Consider the following 10,563-nt stretch of genomic DNA (forward strand, 5'->3'; position numbering starts at 1 on the left):
GCCGACTTTCGTAGAGACCGCACTGCCCTTGCATCCCTGGTCCCCTGACCCGATGTGCGTCTCTTCACCAGCAGGAGACGCTAAGCCCGGAGGCCAAGAACACCCCCTGGACGGAAAGCTCTTGCTGAAGCATTTGCCACCAGAGCGAGCTAACGCCTGCCAGAAATGAAAACAATCCCCAGAGGAGGCGAGTGAAGCACGTCAGAGGCGAGCCCATGAGGACATTTTACACTTCCTAAGCCTTTCCTTGGGAAAGCAACCAGGGCCTGTATATCTCAAGATAATCATCACTAACGTCAAACAAACAAACGGAGGTATTCTGTAAGTCTTTTACATGTACACAGGTCACGGCTCGGGAAATAAATTCAGCATCTCGTCATTCAGCTCTGACCATCCCACAAAAGCAACTGGCACGCAGGAAGACAGGACTTGAACATTTCTTTTCCTGCTTCTCCCCACCTTTTACGCCACACACGCGCACACTCCCCTTTCACAGTGCTAACAAAGCAATTCCAAACAGCTATTATGTTGGTTACTAGAACACAAACATCCACAAATCCCAGTAGAAAGCATTAAAAATAGCCAGGGCTGCGGCCGCTTCCTCCCAAAATACTAGTTCAAAAAAGCTCACGCCTAAGATTCTCTCTAAAGCGAGCGTCGGAGAACCACCGGTGAAGGCGAGCAGAGGCCCTTCACTGCACGTCGGGGAGGAATCCAGCTCTTCTCCAGCTCACACGCACACAGATGAGACACAGGCACACAAGCACTGCGCGAGGGGAAACGAGGTAGCCCAGCAGTAAGCAGACGGAAGGAAGAGTTGAAAAGGAGTCCAGAGGAGGAGAAATCGAGGTGTGTCTAACGGGATCTCCCTGCCGGCCTGGTCCGAGGGGCCGGCCGGTGGAAGACGCGGCAGAGAAGGGGGGAAACCCTGCTCCCCCTCTCGGCCTTGCGCGAAGCCTCCCCCAGCCCAGCCACTGCCTCTTCAGATAGGACCTGAAAGGCCTGGCTTGCAACGCAGGAGACTAACCAGTGAGTTGACAGAACTCATACATTTACAGTTGCACCAAGATTTTTTTTTTTTTTTTTAATCAGAAACCCATTTTTTTCTCCATCAACTATTATCCCTACAACCAAGTGAGTTCCTTTGGACTTTCATTCATTCATCCGTTTTCTATGAAACCCGCTGCCATCAACCTGCTGTTTCCCCCACTCAACCAAAACCACTCCTGTCGAGGTCAAGGACAACTCCCTACAGTCCCAAATGCAGCAGTTAATTCCTGTCGAGGTCAAGGACGGCTCCCACAGTGCCAAATACAACGGTTAATTCTCAGTTCTCATCTTACATGACTTACCGGCTACACGACACAGTGGGTCCCCTCGCATCCTTCTCTGGAATGCCAGCACACGGCGTCCTCCCGGGTTTTCCTGCTCACGACAGTCAGTCGGGGCTCCTGTTTCCAACCTCCTCGGTAGTTTTCATCTCCCTGGCGCCCCGGCATCGGCCCATCGCGGCTCTGTTCTCTCCCCTTCACCGTCCCCCACTCTTCCGGTAGCTGGCCTCTGCTCTCACGGTTTTAAGTGTCGTGTAGGGGCTGACGACACCTGTGTTTATCGCCGTGTCCCCGAGCTCGGACATCTTCCTGTCAACGTCTCCACCTGGAGATGATCTAACATGCTAGCATGGCCAGAGCTCACGCTCTGATCTTCCCCCTCCAAACCTGCTCCACCGTCTCCTTCCTCGGCTCAGCCACGGGCAACTCCAACCGTCCAGGGCTCAGGCAAAAATCTTGGGATCATCCAAAAGTCTTGCAATCACCCCTGGAGGACCATCCGCTCATTCCTTCTCACCTCACGTCTGCAGCAAACCAGAGGTGTGGAATCCCTGGCCCGCAGAGATTTCTATTCTATGGTGAGTGGAGGGAGGGAGAAAATAAAAAGTACATTCTAGAACACACCAGAAGGTGCTAACAAGAAAGCAGGCTCGGTCAGTGGTAGCTACCACTCAGGGCAGGGAAACAAAGGTGGGGGAAGGTTAAGACCTAGAAGCATGAAGGAGGTGCTCTGTGGAGCAGGGAGTCAACCCTTCAAGGAGAGGACCCAGTGGGCACCCCAGGCACCTGGCGGGACCCGCAGAACCGGGATTCAGGCCCCAGAAGAGGCGGCACAAGCCTACCTCTCCGAGTGATCTCCGAGTGCTGGTTCTCCAAGTGTGGAAAACTGCCAAACGGAACCATTCCTCCTTCAGCAATTAGGTGGCCCTGCTCATGCTCTGTCTCTCTCTCTCAAAAATAAACATTAAAAAAAATTATTAAAAAACTGGATAAAGGACAAAAAGCCACAAGTACCTTTTAGGCCCACGTGGGCACAATGTGAGTCCCAGACTCATAATGGGAATCAAAGCTGATTTTGCCCCAAATAACGAAGTCACAAGCCTGTACCTTCTCAAGTATCTTTCACATCAGTAACAAGTATTTAGGACTTTTCCCTCTCAAAGCCGTTTGTTACTCTAACAAAGACCTGGGGATAAACACCAGAGAGAGACAAGAGCTAGATGCTTCCGTCTAATAAGCCGGGTGACAGAATTGTCCCTCTGGGCCAGAAGCACTCCTCTGGGTCTCCAGCACCCGGTGGTCTCTGAACTGCCTTTAACATCAGTTGGATTAAGGACTTTTCTGCAGCTGAGATGACCCGGGCCCATATCCACAGACTCACGCACAGGAACACGGGTGCATTTCTGTCTTACCAGGATGTGGCAAAGCCTCACCTTACCGCAGCTCAGGCAGGCACACCCCTAGAGCACCGTCACATACCTGCCACAAGTCTTGATTTTGTAAGCCAAGAAATCTGAGTAATGTCTGTATTTCTTAGGGGCTGAATTCAGCAACATATGTGGGAACACCCTAAACCGGGAAATTACCCCATACTCCTCTCATAAAACAAGAGGCCACAAGGAAGACCGCTGTGATGCATAACTGTGTCAACGTGGCCAGTACACAGGGTGCCCAGATGTCTGGTTCAACATTATTCTGGATGCAGGCACCTGGGTGGCTCAGTCAGTTAAGTGTCTGACTCTTGGTTTCAGCTCAGGTCATTATCTCATGGTTTCGTGACTTTGAGCCCCTCCTCAGGCTCCACACTCGACTTGGGATTCTGTCTCCCTCTCTCTCTGCCCCTCTAGCACGCGCGCTGTCTCTCAAAATAAATAAACTTGGGGGGGAAAAAAAACACATTATTCTGGAGGAGATTAATGTCTGAATCACTGGACTGAGTAAAGCAGATGGCTCCTCGCAGTGTGGGTGGGCCTTGTCCAATCAGTTGAAGGCATGGGGAGCACGCTCACACATGCTCCCTCTCTCAGCCCCACTTGTTGAACTAGGGTATTGGTCTTCTCCTTTCGTCAGACTAGAACTTACACCATTGGCTTTCCAGGGTCTCAAGCATCTGGACTCAGACTGGAATTTCTACCATCAGCTCTCCCAGGTCTCTAGCTGCAGACAGCCAATCATGGAACTTTTCAGCCTGCGTAAATATAAATAGATCTCCATCTCCTATCGGTCTTTCTCTGGACAACCTAAGAAAGCAGCCCAAGGCTTATACATTGACCCCACGACACCACCCACGACCAACTCTGCCATTTTTAGCACCTATCTCTCATCGTCATGATTGCAGGACAGTGAAAAGCCTCTGAGACTCAGGAGCACTTTCCAGAAAGGAATACAGGATGGGCAGAAGATGTCTGCCGGCTAAGTCTGTTTCTTTCTCTTAGAAAAGCAACAGCTTTCCTGGAATTCCCACCCAACAGACCTCTCCTACATGGGCTACTGGCAGAACATATCACATAACCAACCCTAATTTCAAAGAGTCATAAATCAGCAAGTAGCTTTAATTATGCACACTGCAGCTCTCAACAAATGAAGCTTCTATTAGCAGAGAGAGGAGAATGAGAGCAGGCTAAGCAACCCGCAGTGTCTACACCACACATAGACGCATCTTAACTTGCACAGCAAAGGAAAAGAACAATAGCCAAGTCTTAAATAATAATCTAATAAAACTAAAGTTTAACAAAAATACAAAAACTCGCTAGATTTCCTCTCTCTCAAATCCTATACTCTTCAGGCACACCAATATGATGACATCATCCATCAAGAGAAAAAATTACAAGATGACTGACACATATGATTTATATAAAATCTGGCAAAGACAGCCAACAAAGATTATGTTAACATCTGAGCTAGTTATAAAATTATTTCCCCTTCGCATAAAAAGTAACCTAGCACAGAGGCAAGCCACAGAGTGGGAGAAGTATTTGTAATACATATATCTAACAAAGGACTCATAGCCAGAACAAAGAAATGGAAATCAGTAAGAAAACGGCAGGCAATAGAAGAAATGGACAAAAGTAAAATCTGGAAAGAAAACTTCACAAAAGAGAATATCCAAATGGCCAGTAAGCACGTAAAAATGATGCTCAGCTTTATCTGTCATCAGGGAAATGCAAATTAAAGCCACAATACAATACCATTTTAATCCACCAGAAGGGCTAAAACAAGCATGACAGGATATATCATGTGTAGCCAGGATGTGGAGGACCTGGAACTTTCAAATCCTGCTCGTGGGAGTGTCAAGGGTACAAGTCCTTTGGAAAATTCCTTGACAGTATCCTGTACAACTGAGTATGTACAAAGTCCCAGACATTTCACACCGTGGTGTATAACCATATTCACCAAAAGATGCATACCCAACATTCATACAACAATTAGAACCAACTCAAATGTCTAACAACAGTAAAATAGATAAATCATGGGATGTAGCAATGAGAATGAACAAACCAGAACCATACACAATGAGAATGAGGATTAGAAACTGTAAGAAACAGGGGCACCTGGGTGGCTCAGTTGGTTAAGCATCCAACTCTTTTTTCAATTTATTTTTGAGAGAGAGAGAGAGAGTGCGCACACGAGAGAGGGAGACACAGAATCCAAAGCAGGCTCCAGGCTCTGAGCTGTCAGCACTGAACCCGACACAGGGCTCGAACCCACGAACCACAAAATCATGACCAAAGTGAAAGTCGGACACTTAACCCACTGAGCCACCCCGGCGCCCCAAGCATCAAAAGATTTCAGCTCAGGTCCTGATCTCACGGTCTGTGGGATCAAGCCCCACATCAGATTGAACACTGACATCACAGAGACTGCTTGGGATCCTCTCTCACCCTCTCTCTCTTCCCCTCCTCAGCTCACACACATGCTGCATCTCTCAAATATTAAAAAAAAAAAGAGAGAGATAGAGAAATCAAACATAAAGTAAGTCAAATATACTGAGTCCATTTATAGATGAGCAAATTAACAAACAGGCAAAACTAACCAATGTGGGGAATGACTGCTAATGGGTATAGAGTTTCTTCTGGGGGTGACGGAATGTTCTGAACTTAGATTAGTGATGGCCCCACATCTCTGAACATTCTAAATCCACCATATACTTTAAATTTTAAGGTATGTATATTATGTAGCAGTAGAGGTTTTGTTTTGTTTTGCTGTAATGATGTTAGACGCTAGGACCATGGTAGGACTAGACGGGGGCATGAGATTTCTGGGGTGTTAATAACATAATCTTTCCTGACTTAGGTGCTAATTACTTTGGGAGATGCTCACATTGAAAGACTTACCATGATATGGTACTCTCTTGATTTGTACCTTTTTCTCTGTGTTATACTTTGCTTAAAATTTTACATTAAAAGAAATGCAATCTAGCCCTACCTGAGCCTAGGGAAATAATCTTCAAAGGGCTGAGCAGCAACGGAAACAATCAATAAAACTAAAAGGCAACCAACGGATTGGGAGAAGATATTTGCAAATGACATATCAGTTAAAGGGTTAGTATCCAAAATCTATCAAGAACTTATCAAACTCAACACCCAAAAAACAAATAATCCAGTGAAGAAAGGGACAGAAGATATGAACAGACACTTTTCCAAAGAAGACATCCAGATGGCCAACAGGCACATGAAAAGATGCTCAATGTCACTCCTCATCAGGGAAATACAAATCAAAACCACACTGAGATACCACCTCACACCTGTCACAATGGCTAAAATTAACGATCGAGGAAACAACAGATGTTGGTGGGGATGTGGAGAAAGGGGAACCCTTTTGCACTATTGGTGGGAATGCAAACTGGTGCAGCCTCTCTGGAAAGCTGTATGGAGGTTCCTCAAGAAGTTAAAAATACACCTACCCTACAACCCAGCAACTGCACTACTAGGAATTTATCCAAGGGATACAAAAATGCTAATTTGAAGGGGCACATGCACCCCAATGTTTAGAGCAGTGCTATCAGCAATAGCCAAGGGGCACCTGGGTGGCTCAGTGAAGCATCTGACTCTTGGTTTCAGCTCAGTTCATGATCCTACTTTCCTGCGTTCAAGCCCCAAGTCAGGCTCCATGCTGAGGTGCAGAGCCTGCTGGAGATTCTCTCCCTCTCTCTCTCCCTCTCTCTTCCCCTCCCCCACTCACACTGTCTCTCTCAAAATAAACTTAAATAAATAAAATAACCAAAATATGGAAAGAGCTCAAATGTCCATTGACTGGTGAATGGAAAAAAATGTGTTCTATACACACACACACACACACACACACACACACATACATGTATATACGTACACACACACACACACACACTGGAATATTACTCAGTGATCAAAAAGAATGAAATCTCGCCATTTGCAATGTGGATGGAACTAGATGGTATTACACTAAGCGAAAGTAGTCAGAGAAAGACAAATCATCATATGATTTCACTCACATGTGGAATTTAAGAAACAAAAAGATAAACGCAGGGGAAGGGAAGGAAAAATAAGATAAAAACAGAGAAGAGGGAGGCAAACCCTAAGAGACTCTTAAATAGAGAGAACAACCTGAGGGTTGCTGGAGGGGAGGTGGGTGGATGGGCTAAATGGGTGATGGGGATTAAGAGGAGGGCACTTGTCGGGATGAGCACTGGGTTTTATAGGTAAGTGATGAATCACTGGGTTCTATTCCAGAAACCAATACTACACTGTACGTTAACTAACTTGAATTTAAATTAAAAATAAAGGGCTAAGCAAACCCTCAACAGATATTTGATGCATACTAGACTCCGCATCTTTCTCTACCCCGACCCCACCTCTGGGTTCTCAGTTATTTTATACCTTGTTTAATCTTGCTTTACACAACTGACAGCCAGCATAAGGTGGTCATCTATCCACACTGCAATCATATGCAGTGTTGTGGTTTTTCTCCCCTTGGTGGACAGACTCTTCATTTGAAATCTAAGAATTACCGCTTCAGAAGGATTTAGCATTTAAAAGGTTCTAAATTCTATGCTTCACATTAACCTTGAACGCAGAGTGTGATCTCTACACCTCCATATTTAAAAACTTTTAAATTTTCCTAAATATGTTTAATAATGTATTGTTATTATGTTAAACTAGGATAACTATGCTCTTAAATCCAAATTATCTATACATGAGCAGTTCTGGGTTAAAACACTTTTTAAAATTAGAGTCCCTTTGCTCTGAATTCATCTGCCAGCTCATTTTCTTCCTTAACTGATACTTCCTTTTAATCGGTGGTTTTCAAACTGCCAGTCACAAGGCATTATTAATGGGTTTGTCAACCAGTTTAGGGTCACCACCACCATGTTTTTAAAAGAAATACAAGAGAAGACTCTGTAAGCGCTTTTGTTTCAATTATTTATGCATTTAGGTACCTATGTGCTTGTACGGTTTACTCTGAGTGGTGGTCGGGAAAGTTCCAAGTTTTAACTGTCCTACCTCACAGGACAACAGAAACTCTAAGGCAGGCTCAGACTGCAACGCTCATGGTTGGCAATTTCTCCCAAGCGCTTAAGGAAGAGCAGTTGGAGAAGAAAGGTACTTTGGTTTAGGCGAGCTGTCAACCTGGGAGTTCAGAAAGGCACGGGGGCGGGGACGGGGGAGGGGGGGAGGGGGAGGGGAGGCGGAGGGGGGCGGGCTGTGCGAATGACACTCGCCCACTGCCGGCACAAGCTTGGTGAACGCTTCTGATCAGGGTCACTGACAATACTCAAAAAGGAGCTCCAAACTTCTTAGCTGCTCTCCACGGTGAAAGTTCGTGCCAAGCCTGAATGCTGTGAGGAAAAGCCGAGAAGGCTATTATTTCAAAGCTGGTGCCTGAAAGTGGGGAGGAGAGACTCCACAAAACCAAGCGGCCTGCTTCAATAGAGTAATCACGATGGATTATTAGTTCAAGCAAGTTGTACAAAGGACCCTGGAGTTCACAATGGGGAAAAATAAGTAAGTCATCAAAGCTTTTATAGTAGACTGTTTTTGGTAAATGTAAAAAACATTTTTTTTTTTAATGAGCATGGCTCCGAAATCTTGAATGGGTCAGCTCACACCGCATGGCTGCCGCCAGCCGCACTGCAGTCCCCCTGGATATTCCCCACCACCAGAACTTATTTTTAAATTTCAAAAGACTTTAAGGACACCGTTAACCACCGAAGTACTGGCGTGTGGTTATAATTCAGCCAATCGAGCTGCGGAGTCTGTGATGAAAACCAGTTGCCATAACAGTGTTCCCATAGCGACCCTCGGGGACCGGCGCTGGCTCCTGACGCTCTGGACAGCTGGAAACTCTTACATAAATATGCCGTGAGAAAGTGCTTATAGTTCAAGACTCGCGGTATGATTCCATACCGTGCATTTCTAGTCCGCGAGGGGCTTCATGGGAGTATCCCAGGGGAGGCACATCTTCAAGATTCAAAGGAAAGAGCCGCACTGAAACTTAACGCTCCCCTTTCACTCGAACTGCCCCCCAAAGTTCTCCCACCTTCCACCTTCTATGTTAAGAAGCATTAAAAGGGGTGACTGTGTGGCTGAAAAGGAGCCAGTGATTGGAATCCCCGAATTCAAATCTACCAAAGACTCCGAAACACTTTGCTGTGGTCTTTTCTAAGCTGCTTCCTCTCAGAATAAATTATTCCTTTCTTTCAAATAAAAAGACAGTTGTATTTCTAAAGTATTTACTGAGGTCAAAACCCAAGGCAACCTGAAGTGTGAGAGCAGGTCCAGAAGCCACCAGAAGGAAGCACTTAACGCTAAGAAGCCCTGCCATCAATCCTGTTTCCTGTTCCTCCAAATTCCCACTGAGTTCAGAGCCTGCAGCAAATCCCTAAGCTCTGTGACCAGGGACAGCTGCCTTCGTGGCCCTGGTCTCTTGGGGCCTCCCCCTTCTTCTTTGGAGATCTGGACCATCCTCATTCTCTCTCAATCATGTTTGGCCTCAACTTTATTTTCCTAACTTTCCCCAAAGACCGAAAGCAGAGCCCTGCCACAGGCTCTGTGTTGCAATGCTGAAAAACACCGCTTGGTCTTTACAGTTGGCAAGAACATTCCCAAGAAACGCAGTAATACTTCTGAGAGAAAGCCAGCATTTTATTAAATTTGAATCCAGGGAGACAGAACTCCTTTGACAGGAATCTAGGCCGGCAATAATGAGGAAAGGGAAAGAACAGTTACTTCAGGACTGTGATTGATTTTTAAAGGATGCCTTTATCGTTTTAAAAACAGCTAAAACCAGAATATGTAGTATCTGAACTAAAACTTTCATGATTTGGAGAATGCGGGAGGTCACTGTTCTATAGAGCCACATGATTATTTGCACTTACCAGAAGACCTTCAATTTCAGGGAAATGGAAAACTTTTCTATGAACCTGCTTCCCTCTACCCAAGCCCAAAATGGTTAACATTCACGGGACTGTAGAATGTCACCATTTTTTTTTTCAAGCCTTCTACCCATACTGATCAATTTTAGAAGGTACTGGTGTCACATAATAGTTTCTTCCTTATGAGGAAATATTAGCAGCAAATGGGAAGACAACGTGAAATTAACGAACTACCGTGCTGTGGCCTGACGTGAATAAAGCAAAGTAATCTGGGGAGTGTTCATGCAACACTATTTATCAACAGGCCCTACCCAACACGATACAACTGAAGTCTAGACTAGCGTCCTATGTTTTGAGAGTCTGTCTCTCATCTGCTCTAGAGTAAGCTCCCGTAAGTTCTAATTAATCTGATCATAAGAAATGGTTTCCAAAGTGGGGAGTGGGGTAGGGAGTAAGCCTGATTCAGTCAGGGCAGTGGGCTTCAGCCCCCCGTGCAAAAATCCAGCAGACACGATCAGATAGGCACGGCTATACGCCGGCGACCAGGAGTGACTTTCAAGCCTTCCCAAAGGGGCCAGAGGAGGGACGGCGCATCTGTGTGCATCTACACGCTTCTACTGCTCCGCCGACCCTGGCTCCTACCGCATGCTCCCACCTTTTCAACTGAGCACCCGCGGAAGGTGGGCGCGGTCCCAGAGCCCGGACGGAGGCCTGAGCCACAGAACCTTAACGAACGTGTCCGCTACGAAGGCTGCCGCTGCCACCACCACCGCTATGCCGCCACCCTTCTGTGAGCGCACGCGGCCTCTCAACGCAGGCCTCGCGAAAGCTACTCTGGCTACACGCTAACGACCAGGACGCAACGACCAATATTCACGAAGG

The sequence above is a fragment of the Panthera pardus genome, unplaced genomic scaffold (assembly GCF_024362965.1).
Source record: "Panthera pardus isolate Hobbes unplaced genomic scaffold, ASM2436296v1 HiC_scaffold_6, whole genome shotgun sequence".
Lineage (NCBI taxonomy): Eukaryota > Metazoa > Chordata > Mammalia > Carnivora > Felidae > Panthera > Panthera pardus.